At 46.9% G+C, this 11750-nt stretch overlaps 1 protein-coding gene across 3 annotated transcripts in view; it reads right to left on the bottom strand.

Annotated features, from left to right (window-relative positions):
- Fam53a (family with sequence similarity 53 member A) overlaps positions 1 to 6370 on the bottom strand; it is a 33153-nt gene extending 26783 nt beyond the window's left edge. The window contains exon 1 of one of the 3 annotated variants that reach the window (XM_026788772.1): positions 5934 to 6370. The gene's annotated coding sequence lies outside the window, so the exon portion shown is untranslated. The other 2 variants (XM_005366074.2, XM_026788771.1) reach the window with 2 other exon arrangements.
- Positions 6371 to 11750: the final 5380 nt, after the last annotated feature.

Raw genomic sequence — 11750 nt, 5'->3', positions numbered from 1 at the left:
AAAAAAAAAAAAAAAAAAAAAAGAAAAAAAGGAAAATAAAGCCAGGTGGTGGTGGCACATGCTTTAATCCCAATACTCAAAAGGTAGAGGCAGGTGGATTTCTGTGAGTTCTAGGCCAGCCTGGTGCACAGAGGGAGTTCCAGGACAGCCAGGGCTACAGAGGGAAAGCCTGTCTTAAAAAAAAGGGGGGAGGGGGAATAAAACTACACAATCATCTATGTAGAAAATCTGAAAGAATTAACAAAGTAACTCTGGAAAGATAAACCATTACAGTTAAGACTGTTGGAATTAACACAGAAAAGGCAATCTCAGCTGAGCATGGTGGTACACATCTTTAATCCCAGCAAAGACAAGCAGATCACTAAGTTCAACATGAGTCTGGTCTACAAAACAAGTTCCAGGACCACCAGGGTTACACAGTGAGACCCAGTTTCAAAAACAGGGGGAAAAAATTGTTTTCCCATATGCTAGCAATGAACAAGTGGAAGCAAATTAAAAACCCAATGTCATTTATGCAAGCATTCCACAAATTACTGACATATATATCCAACAGGCTATGACCTACATCTATGAGGAAAACTTCGAAACTCTGATGAAACAAATCAGAGAAACATAAAACAATGAGTAGCCCACGTCCATGCAAAATGCTAAATTGTCCTAATTCAATCTATACAGGCAAGGCAATTCTAATTTTCCTAGTCCATAAGAATATCATAGGGTCAGGATGGGGACTGGAGAGATGGCCCAGTGGTTAGGAGCACTTGCAGCTCTTGCAAAGGACCCAGGTTCCATTCCCAGTACCAACATGGTGGCTCACAACCATCCCTAACTCCAGTTCCAGATCTGACCTCCATGGACACTGGGCACACATATGGAATTAGGCAAAAACACTCACATAAAATAATATTAATAAATCTAATAAAAATTTTAAAATAAAGTCATTAATTAAGAAGAAGGAAAAGAAGAAATAAAGACGACGACGACCATAGGGGCCTGGGGAAATGACTCAGCAGTGAAGCGCATTGGCTGTTCTGTTGGAGGACCTGGGTTCGACTTCCAGCACCCATATGGCAGCTCACAATCATCTGTAATTCTAGTCTCAGGAGATCTGACACCCTCCTCTTGCTTCCTTGGGTACTACATACATGTTGTTCACAGACATACACATAGGCAAAATACTCACACAGATAAAAGTTTTTTTGGTTTTTTTCGAGACAGGGTTTCCCTGTGGCTTTGGAGCCTGTCCTGAAACTAGCACTTGTAGACCAGGCTGGTCTCAAACTCACAAAGATCCTCCTGCCTCTGCCTCCCTGAGTGCTGGGATTAAAGGCGTGCACCACCACCGGCCGGCTCAATAAAACAGTATTTATTCAAAAACAAACAAACAAACAAACAAACAAAAAACCAGAATCTTATTTCTCACATTCTAAAGACTAGGAAATCAAAGAACATGTCAATGACAGGTGTGGTGTCTGCAAGGGCTTCCATTCGCCTCCTTTCTGGTGTAGAGATCCATTTTTTCTGTTTCTTCATATAGTCAAAACTTGCTTGAGGTTTTTGGGGGTTTTTTTGTTTGTTTGTTTGCTTTTTGGTTTTTGGTTTTTCCAGACAGGGTTTCTCTGTGTATCTTTGGCTGTCCTGGAACTCATTCTGTAGACCAGGCTGGCTTCAAACTCACAAAGATCCACCTGCCTTTGCCTCCCCAGTGCTAGGATTAAAGGTGTGTGCCACAATATCTGGCCTTAAATCAGCTTTCTTATAGCACCCAGGACCACCAGCCCAAGGGTGGCACTGCTCACATTAATCATCAACCAAGAAAATGCCCAACAGGATTGGCCATAAGCAATCTAGGAGAGGCATTTTCTCAAGTGAGGGTCTCTCTTTCACTGGGTCAAGCTGACACAGAACTAGCCAGCACTCAGTATACATCTTCTTGCAGATAACCTAAGTTCAGCTGCCAGCACCCACATTGTATGGCTCACACCCACCTCTATTCCAGCTCCAGGGGATCCAACACCCTCTTCTGGACTCCGCCAGCACTTGGACTTACAACACTTGCACATAATCAAACACACACAATACACATAATTAAAAATAAGCCTTTTAAAAGTGAGGCATCAAACCAGGAAATACAAGGAAGAAACTTACACCTCATTTCTAAGTGAAAGAAGCCAATATGAAAAGAATGCCAAACGTATGACAAAAAAGGCAAACTATAGAGACAGTAAAAAGGGTAAGCAGTGACCAGTGGCTGAGAGAGGGAGGGATGGGATGAACTGGAGCAAAGAGCCTTAGGGTATTGAAACACTCTGCCTAGCATTAAAATGAAAAATGCTATCACTACACATTAGTCAAAACTCAAAACGCTTGGGGGGGGGTGGCGCACGCCTTTAATCCCAGCACTCAGGGAGGCAGAGGCAGGCGGATCTCTGTGAGTTCGAGACCAGCCTGGATTACAAGAGCTAGTTACAGGACAGGCTCCAAAACCAGAGAGAAACCCTGTCTCGAAAAACAAAGAAAAAAAAAAAAACTCAAAATGCTTGGCATCTGGGCTAGAGATATGGCTCACCACTTAAAGAGTATCTGTTGCTCTTGCAAAGAAGTTCAATTTCCAGCACCCAGATGGTGGCTCACAACCATCCACAACTCCAATTCCAGAGGACCCAGCCTCCCCTTCTGTCTTCCACAGGCACCAAGCACACATGTGGTGCACATACATACATGCAGGCAAAACAGTCATGAATATAAAAATAAAATAGATAAATCTTTTTCTAAAATGAGACATCAAAAGATGCGTCCCTGAGCCAGGCGGTGATGGTGCAAACCTTTACTCCCAGGACTTGGGAGGCAGAGGCAGGTGACTCTCTGTGAGTTCAAGGCCATCCTGGTCTACAAGAGCTAGTTCCAGGACAGGCTCCAAAACTACAAAGAAACTCTGTCTTGAAAAAACAAAGATGTAGCCCTGACTGTTCTGGAACTCACTCTGTAGACCAGGCTGTCCTTGAACTCACAAAGATCCACCAGCTCCTGCCTGCAGAGTACTGGAATTAAAGGCCTGTGCCACCTCCACCAGGAAATAAAGGTACTTTTTGATTCTAGTCATTCTCTTTATATAGCCCAGGCTAGACTCAACCTCTCAAGTATTAGATTATAGGCAGACACAACCACACCTACTTTTTCAAGCACACAGAATCCATTCTTGGGTAATGTCACCTTTGCAATCCAATAAAAGAACCACAAATTTAAAAAGGAAATCATCAGAAATGATCACTACTGGTGAGTCCAGGCTGGAGAGCACTACATGGAAGAAGACAGTACCTGAGCTCTTCCTCGCAGATAAAAGGCATCAGGTGAGCTCTGATCAGCTGGGTGGAACGTGCAGATTGAGACTCCTGCCAGCCTACTCACTAGCTCAACCCCAACCCTTAAAAGTAAGAATGAATTACTCAGTCCACCACCCAGGCAGATGCCTTTAACTCTAGTGCTCGCCTTTAAACCCAGCACTCAGGAGGCAGAGGCAGGCAGATCTCTGAGTTTAAGGCCAGCCTGGTCTACAGAGTGAGTTCCAGGACAGCCAGGGACACAGAGAAACCCTGTGGGGGGGGGGGGGGGAGAAAGGGAGATTAACTACCCATTAGCAAGGCCTCAAGGACTTAAAGTACCTGGAACTCTCTTCCTTTGAGAAATGTCATTTTAGACTATATAGGAGTTTATATAATTTCTTTCATTATTTCTAATTTTAAGCTCACACTGAGCTTCGTTATTACTAATTTTTCAAGTAAGCATACAAAATAAAGGTGTTCATTATGTCATAAAAATGTTTTTGAGCTAAATATACTGATACATGCCTGTAATTCCAGCACACAGGAGATGGAGGCTGGATCACAAGCTGGCCGCTAGCCTGAGTCACACAGTGAGAGCTTGTCTCAAAAGCTAAAATAAAGTTTTTCTTAAATAAAAGAAAATTTTCCCCACTGTTTCCAAAGCACCAAGGTAAAATACCTAAGGATTTCTTGAGTCTTGTCTCTACCAGTAACATCATGTTCTTTCTCTCGGACTGGAGCTCCTTGATATTCCTGGTCCCTGAGTGCACGTGTGTATTCACAGAATCTCTGCAGCTAGAAGTGCGCCTACTTAAAAAAGTCGGGCAGCACAGGCCTTTAATCCCAGCATTCTGGAGAAGGCAGAGACAGGACAGAGCAGCCTGGGCTACACAGAGGAACCCTGTCAGGGGGGCAGGGGATTGTTTGGGCTGGAGGGACAATAATAACTGAGTGGTTAAGAGCACTGGCTGCTCTTGCAGAGGACCTGTGTTAGATCCCTAACAACGACACAGAATCCCCACAACCACCAGTAACTCCGGTTTCTTGGGACCAACACCCTCTTCTCACCTCCAAGGGCACCAAGGATGCATGTGATTCAGACACACAATCAGGCAAAATGCTCACCTATACAAATGAAATCGATGTTTTTGTTTTTTGCTTTTTCGAGACAGGGTTTCTCTGTAGTTTTGGAGCCTGTCCTGGAACTAGCTCTTGTAGACCAGGCTGGTCTGGAACTCACAGAGATCCGCCTGCCTCTGCCTCCCGAGTGCTGGGATTAAAGGCGTGCGCCACCACCGCCCGGCTGAAATCGATGTTTTAATTTTTAAAAAATTGTTTGATGTTTTCTCTGTTTCAGAGTAGCAACTAAAACTGTCTCTACAATGATTGTCAAATTCAACCTCAGTGAAGAAAAACTAAAAGGCCATGTAAATTAGTATGGCTTCAGTTCAAGCCACAAGCTCCTATACCAGAAGGATCTAAGTTCCAGGGACAGTTAGCAGAATCATTAATCAAGCCATGGGAAGGGAGCAGGCTTGCTATGTCCAATAGTCACAGAGGAGTTAAGGAGTGAACTAGGTGCCAGACCCAGGAAAGAGTCTGAAAGGACTTCCACATACAGGTCTCTGCTAACCAAATCCGTGGAAAGAAAATCCAATTTCTAGACTGTTAAAATTTCAATTTCCACTATTGAGTAATATTCAGGATTTCAAAAGAAAACCATCCTCACTTCTAGCTTCTGAATGAGATACTGAACCTCTCTTTAAAGACCCACTTCCATCAGAAAAACACAAGGTTACCAAAATGTATTTGAAGAAGGACCAGTCACATTTCTTAATGCAAAAACTAAGCTGGCGCATGCACTCAGGAGGCAGAGGCAGGTGGATCTCTGAGTTCGAGGCCAGCCTGGTCTACAGAGTGAGATCCAGGACAGTCAGAGATACAGAGAAACCCTGTCTCGGGAGAAAAAACAAAAACAAAACAAAAAACCTCTAAAGTCAAACTAATCCATCTTTAAAATTCTCAGAGTCGAGACATTATTATACACTAAGTAATGGGCTGGAGGCATAGGTTTGCCAGGCCCAGGGATAGAAGTCTCAACGCCAGAAAGAAAAAAAAATATATGGAAGTTTAAGTTCATACTTAAAGATATATCCAATAATGAAATACTCTTAAGTGCAAAAAAATTCAACCGTGAATTTAAGTTGAAGTGATGTATTTCAGATCCCTACTTAAAACTAAAGAAAAATAAAACCCAACCTACAAAGTTAGTAGCCAATAAGGAGCGGCAACATACACTGTCTACAACTCACATTCCATCCTCCACTCACAGGAAGTCTGAAAGGGGCTTACACTCCATTCGGAATACACTTCTAAGTCACCTTCCACGGGTCCTTGGGAAGTATCTGCTCTTAGGATTGATTCCCTTAAGGGACCATCCTATCTTGTCAAACTTCCTGCTTCCTGAGTACAGAATAACAATCACTGAGTCCCAGAAACAGTGGGCTCAAGGGTCCACAGGCTCAGCATGGCGACAACAGGTCTCAATATCGACACGAGAAGTGATTCAACAAGTGGCAGCGCGCCCCAGGCGCAGCGGGCAGGCCTTACCGCCCGGCGTGCAGGAGCGCGCACAACAGGAGTGCTTGGGGCCTGGCCTGCTCGGAGGGGTCGCGAGACGAGCGACGACTTTGGAGATCTGGGTCCCCGGGGACCTTGGGGTGTCCCGGCCGCGGGACACGAGGACCCCGCTGGGCCCGGGGCGCGCGGGGACCTTAAGGCGCTGAGCCGCCTGCCGGCCCGAGGGGGTGGTGTTCCGCGCGCTGCGGCGATGCACCGGGCTTTCGACGTGCGGCTGCGCGGTGCCGGCCGACGTGCGGGGACTCCGGACTGATAGACAGCACAAGGACACAGCGTCCCCGCGGCCGGACTTTGTGGCGGTGCGCAGGACGACGACGGCCGGGAGCACTCTCCGCGAGGCCGGCGAGCGCCCGGCTCCCTGAGTGAGGCGGGGCGCCAGCCGCGCAGGCTGCGCTCCGCGCATGGGGACGACGCGCCTCAGCCACCTCGGAACAAAACCGCAGCCGACGCCCCGCCCCCTCCGGCCGTCCTCATTGGCCGCCGCGCCGCTACGGCCGCCGCGAGCCCTCGGCCGCCCGTTCGCGCACCAGCGCAAGGAAGCGGCTGCCGCAAGCAGCAGATTCTCAGCCGCGCCGCGGGGTGGAGCGACGACGACGCCCGGCTGGCTGTGGGCGTGGCCTCTTGACTTCCCGCCCCCCCATGTCTCTCACTTCCCTCCCGCGAGCGCTGTGCGCCGCCGCTGACCCCGCCCCCGGCACGAGCACCGCCCCCTTGCGTGCGCCGGCGCGCACAGGTTATGACATTGACCTCCGGGTCTTGGCGGGGTGGCAAAGGCTGGCAGCGGCGACCTGAGGCTGCGAGTAGTCCCTCAGTAACTCCAAGGCTCGCTGTGGCCGCCTTCCTTCCTTTCCCTACTTTTCTTTGCTTTTTTTGAAACAAGGTCTCACGATGTTGCTCAGACTGTTCTGGAACTCAGTAGGTAGACCAGGCTGGCCTCGAACTCACGGAGTGCGTCACCACGCCCAGCTCTATCTTTTTCGGGTTAGTAAAGTGTCCTTGGGCAAGTCCATGCCCTCAGGGGTCTCAGTTCTGGACCTGTAGTGTGACTGGGAGGCAGGCACACGTTGGTGCTACATCCATATTCGTGCAAGGCTGTTCTACAGGGGGTTGTGACTCTGGGGAGCACTTCCCAGCATACTGGAGGCCAGGCCCAGCAAAGAGAAAATACATGTTTACTTGTCTAGGACTTGACGGGATGACTCCCATCTGCAATGGCAGATGCCTGTAATTCATAGGCACCCTGAAACAACAAAAAGTCAAAAAGGTTGCTGCTTGAGGTGGAAAAGGAGTACTGAAAGCATTTGGAATAAGACCTAAACAGGAATACATCAGAGAGACACTGGATATTCCTGGGGCTGGATGCTGGGGACACCAGGTGTCAGGCCAGGCCTCCACAGGCTGTGACCCAGTAAGTCCAGTCCTGTATAAGCTCAGAGACCCAGGGCCAGGATCAACTCGAAAGAATGTCGTTACCTGCCACATAACCAGCTACAGGCCTTTAATTCCCTCCTCCAGGTTTCTTGAGGACAGGGGACTTGTGACCTGAATCACAGCAGGCAGGCATCTGGCACCCCCACCCCTATACACACACACACACACACACACACACACACACACACACACAGACATCTGACAGGCACCTGTGCTTAAGAGGAACTCTGCCCAGAACAGTCCTCATCCCAACTCTGGACCCAGGGTGGCCTTCTCAAATCACCACGGTCACCTTGTGTTTCCCAAGCCCTGTGGCTGATTAAATTACATATACCGGGGCTGGAGAGATGGCTCAGAGGTTAGGAGCAGTGACTGTTCTTCCAGAGGTCCTGAGTTCAATTCCCAGCAACCACATGATGGCTCACAACCATCTGTAATGAGATCTGGTGCCTTCTTCTGGCTTGCAGGCATGGAGGCTATACACTGTGCATATAATAAATAAATAAATCTTTAAAAAAAATACATATACCGTGCCACACAGCTCAGCTGTATTTGATTAATTACTCACTGCCTTCAGGGATTGAAAGTCTGTGCCCTTTCAGAGTAATGTTCATTGAGTTGATGAATTCACATAAAACCAAAAAGTACTTCAAACCCTCCTACGGGTCAGATTGCAGGGGATGGTTTACAGGCCTGCACAAGGGGCCACATTAGTGATGCTAAGGACAGATGCCAGCATCGTGGTGTTTATCAAGTCCCAAAGGTGACCAGCCAAGGGACGGCACTAAAATCATCGTTGGTTCATAGATAAGGAAGCTGCTGCTCCACCAAGGGACTGTGTCCCGTCCCGGGACACCAAGTAACAAGGTCGTCAGCCTGTTTTCCTCAGTGCCTAACTTCAGCTCTCTTTGAGAATATTGCATGCAGCAAGCTGGAAGAAGCCAGGACCACTTGGTCATACTACCTAGGTTGAAGCCCTGCTGAGGTGAAAGACAGTGCTGGCCTAACCTCACACTCCCCACTCTCAGGGAAACTTTTCTAGAACATTGGAACAGCCCAGGCCATTTCAGTACATAGGTTTGCTGACACAGCTTCAAGGCAGGATGGGTGCCAGAAGAACACACCTGGATCATCATAGCCCACCTTAGCTCACACCAACAAAACCTAGCTCACCTCAGGACACCTCAGCATCCCTAACACATTAGACACCTTAACATGCACATCAAACACGTCCTGACATCTCAAATCCAGGACGTCTCAAATCACCCCATCAGACTCTAGCACGCCCCAGCATACTTAAGCACAGCACGGGGTCTAGATGCCACAGCACTTGGGATAAGGAGGGCAGTCTGAAGAAAGGTCTCAGGATGCTGGAGATTGCCCTCACTGTCTCCTATGCTGTGCAAAGCTAGTCAGACCAGAGAGCGCATTAGTGAGCTGACAGGTACCCAAAATGCATGACATCTCTGAGCCCAGCTGGCCAATAGCCACTCTACATAATGGCTGTCACCTGCTCCATCACAGACATGTTTGGGCTAATATACAGAGACCCATGCAGATTCCTGTCCAAAGATGCAAAATATTCTACATGATAATAACTTTATTGATGTGGGATTCCCCTCTGTATGCTGTGAATACCATTAATGAATAAAGAAAGCTGGCTTGAGCCTATAGCAAGGCAGAATTTAGCTAGGTGGGAAAAACTAAACTAAATTCTGGAAGAAAGGAGGCAGAGGCAGAGAGAAGCCATGTAGCCCCGCAGGAGACAGATACTGGTTGGAATCTTGCCAATAAGCCACAGCCACGCACGCAGTGATACACAGATTACTAGAAATGGGTTAAATTATGATCTAAGAGTTAGCCAATAAGAAGTCAGAGCTAATGGGCCAAGCAGTGATTTAAATAATATGGTTTCTGTGTAATTGTTTCAGGTCTGAGTTGCCAGGCAACCGGGAAACAAACAAGCAGCTTTCCTCCAACCCTTTATTATTTTTCTGTATTTGGCACATAATCTGCTACAAGCAGGCATCTCTCAACACAACAGAAACAATCACTAAATGTGATGGTGCATGGCCTACATTCCAGAGGCTGAGGAAAGCTGTAAGTTCAAGGCCAGCCTTAGCTATGGAACAAGATCCCAATCTCAAAAAATTAAAAACTACAAAACTTTCAGACACCTATTCTCCTGTACTTCTGAGGCCAGGATCGTGAAATGCAGGAGTCCCAGGTCCGTACCCTCTCCGAAGGTTCTGGGAGGGTCCTTCTGCCTCTCCACAGGTCTGTACCCCCTCCAAAGGTTCTGGGAGGGTCCTTCTGCCTCTTCAAGCTTCCTGTCCATGTCACACTCCGGTCGCAGGCTCCTTTCCTCTGTGGCTCTGTTTCTCTTCTTTGGGATTCATTTTCTACTTTTGGGGTATTTTTTAATTTTTTAAATTTATTATTCTGTGTGTATGAGTGTTTTGCCTACATGTATGACAGCAGACCACACGAATACAATGCACTTGTGGAGATCAGAAGAGGGTGTCAGACCCTTTGCACTGGAGTTACACATTGTTGTAAGCCACCATTTGGGTGCTGAAAAATCTTACCATCTGAGTCCTCTGAAAGAGCAAGTACTCTTAACTGTTGAGCCAACTTTCCAGCCCCTTTGGTATTTTTTAAGGATAGTGGTTACTGGATTTAAGGACCATCTGAGTAACTCAAGCTCCTTACCTACACCTGCTAACTCCCCCTCCCCAAACACAATATGAATTTAAAAAACGATCCCTACAGGATTGTGCTTAGCATGTGGTCCCCAGCTGGTCATGCTCTTTTGGAGGCTGTGGGACCTTTAGAACATGTGACCTAGCTGGCATACATAGACAATACTTGAAGGCTATACAGCCCAGTTCTGACCTAGTGTCTACTTCAGGATCTGCCGAGATGTGAACAAGCTATTGACAAGTGCCACCTGACAAGGACAGTGCTCATCCAGCCACCATTCCTACCCTGCCATGAAAGATTACCCTCTGAATTGTGAGCCAAGATAATCTTTTTTTTTAAGATTTATTTATGTATTTCATGGGTAGTGATGACAGTTCTTGGTTGTCAACTTGACCACATCTGGAACTAACTAAAACCTGAGCATCTGGGTTGTGAGGGATTTTTGTCCTTAATTAAATCATTTGAAGTGGGAAGACCCACTTTTAATCAAGATCTTTGGAGGTGGGAAGATCCACCATTAATCTGGGCCACACCTTCTGCTGGCAGCCTATATAAAGGACATGGAGGAAGGAAGCTTGTTCTCTCTTTGCCTGCTTGCTCTTGATGAAGTTCATCCCTTCACTAGCATTAGAGCTTACTTCTTTGGAATTCTGGTGTATACTGAAGACCAGCTGAAACATCCAGCCTTGTAGACTCAACTATTACTGGACTATTACTGGACTCTTGGACCTTTCATTGATAAACAGCCATTTTGAGTCTAGCTAGACCACAGCCTGTAAGCCATTCTAATAAACCCCAGATAGATGACAGGTAGATACATTCATTCATTTATTCATTCATTCATTCATTCTATCAGTTCTATTCCACCAGAGGACCCTGACTAATACAACAGTTAAAAACAGCTATGGCCAGGCGATGGTGGCGCATGCCTTTAATCCCAGCACTCGGGAGGCAGAGGCAGGTGGATCTCTGTGAGTTCGAGACCAGCCTGGTCTACAAGAGCTAGTTCCAGGACAGGCTCCAAAGCCACAGAGAAACCCTGTCTCGAAAAAGAAAACAAACAAACAAACAAACAAAAATAGCTATGAACCGCCATGGAAGTGCTGGGAATTGAACTCCAGTCCTCTGGCTGAGCAGCCAGTGCTCTTACCTGTTGAGCCATCTCTTCTCTTTTAAATAGTTTCTGTCTGATATTTTGTCACAATAACCAGAGAAGTAACACACCAAATAAGGCCTCAGTTACAAGATCAAAAGACTTTCGAATATCTTTCTTTTTTTTTAAATTTAGGTTGGGAGCTTTATTTTAAATATTTATTACGTATACAATATTCTATCTGTGTGTATATCTGCAGGCCAGAAAAGGGCACCAGACCTCAATACAGATGGTTGTGAGCCACGATGTGGTTGCCGGGAATTGAACTCAGGACCTTTGGAAGAGCAGGCAATACTCTTAACCACTGAGCCATCTCTCCAGCCCCTTTTGAATATCTTTTAGCATTTCACTAAAATTCTGGTTATCCAAGAAAATCCAGGAGAGATAGGTCAGGCGGGGGTTATAAAGGTAGGTTCAGGGGATACATAGAGCCTTCAAGTCAGGGCAGTCACACAGCATTCTCAACTGCAGAACCACAGGAGAGGCCCTGCCTCAGCTCC

The sequence above is a fragment of the Microtus ochrogaster genome, unplaced genomic scaffold (genome assembly GCF_000317375.1).
Source record: "Microtus ochrogaster isolate Prairie Vole_2 unplaced genomic scaffold, MicOch1.0 UNK6, whole genome shotgun sequence".
Lineage (NCBI taxonomy): Eukaryota > Metazoa > Chordata > Mammalia > Rodentia > Cricetidae > Microtus > Microtus ochrogaster.
Note: the sequence above shows the minus strand (reverse complement) of the source record. Positions and strands in the feature narration are given on the sequence as shown.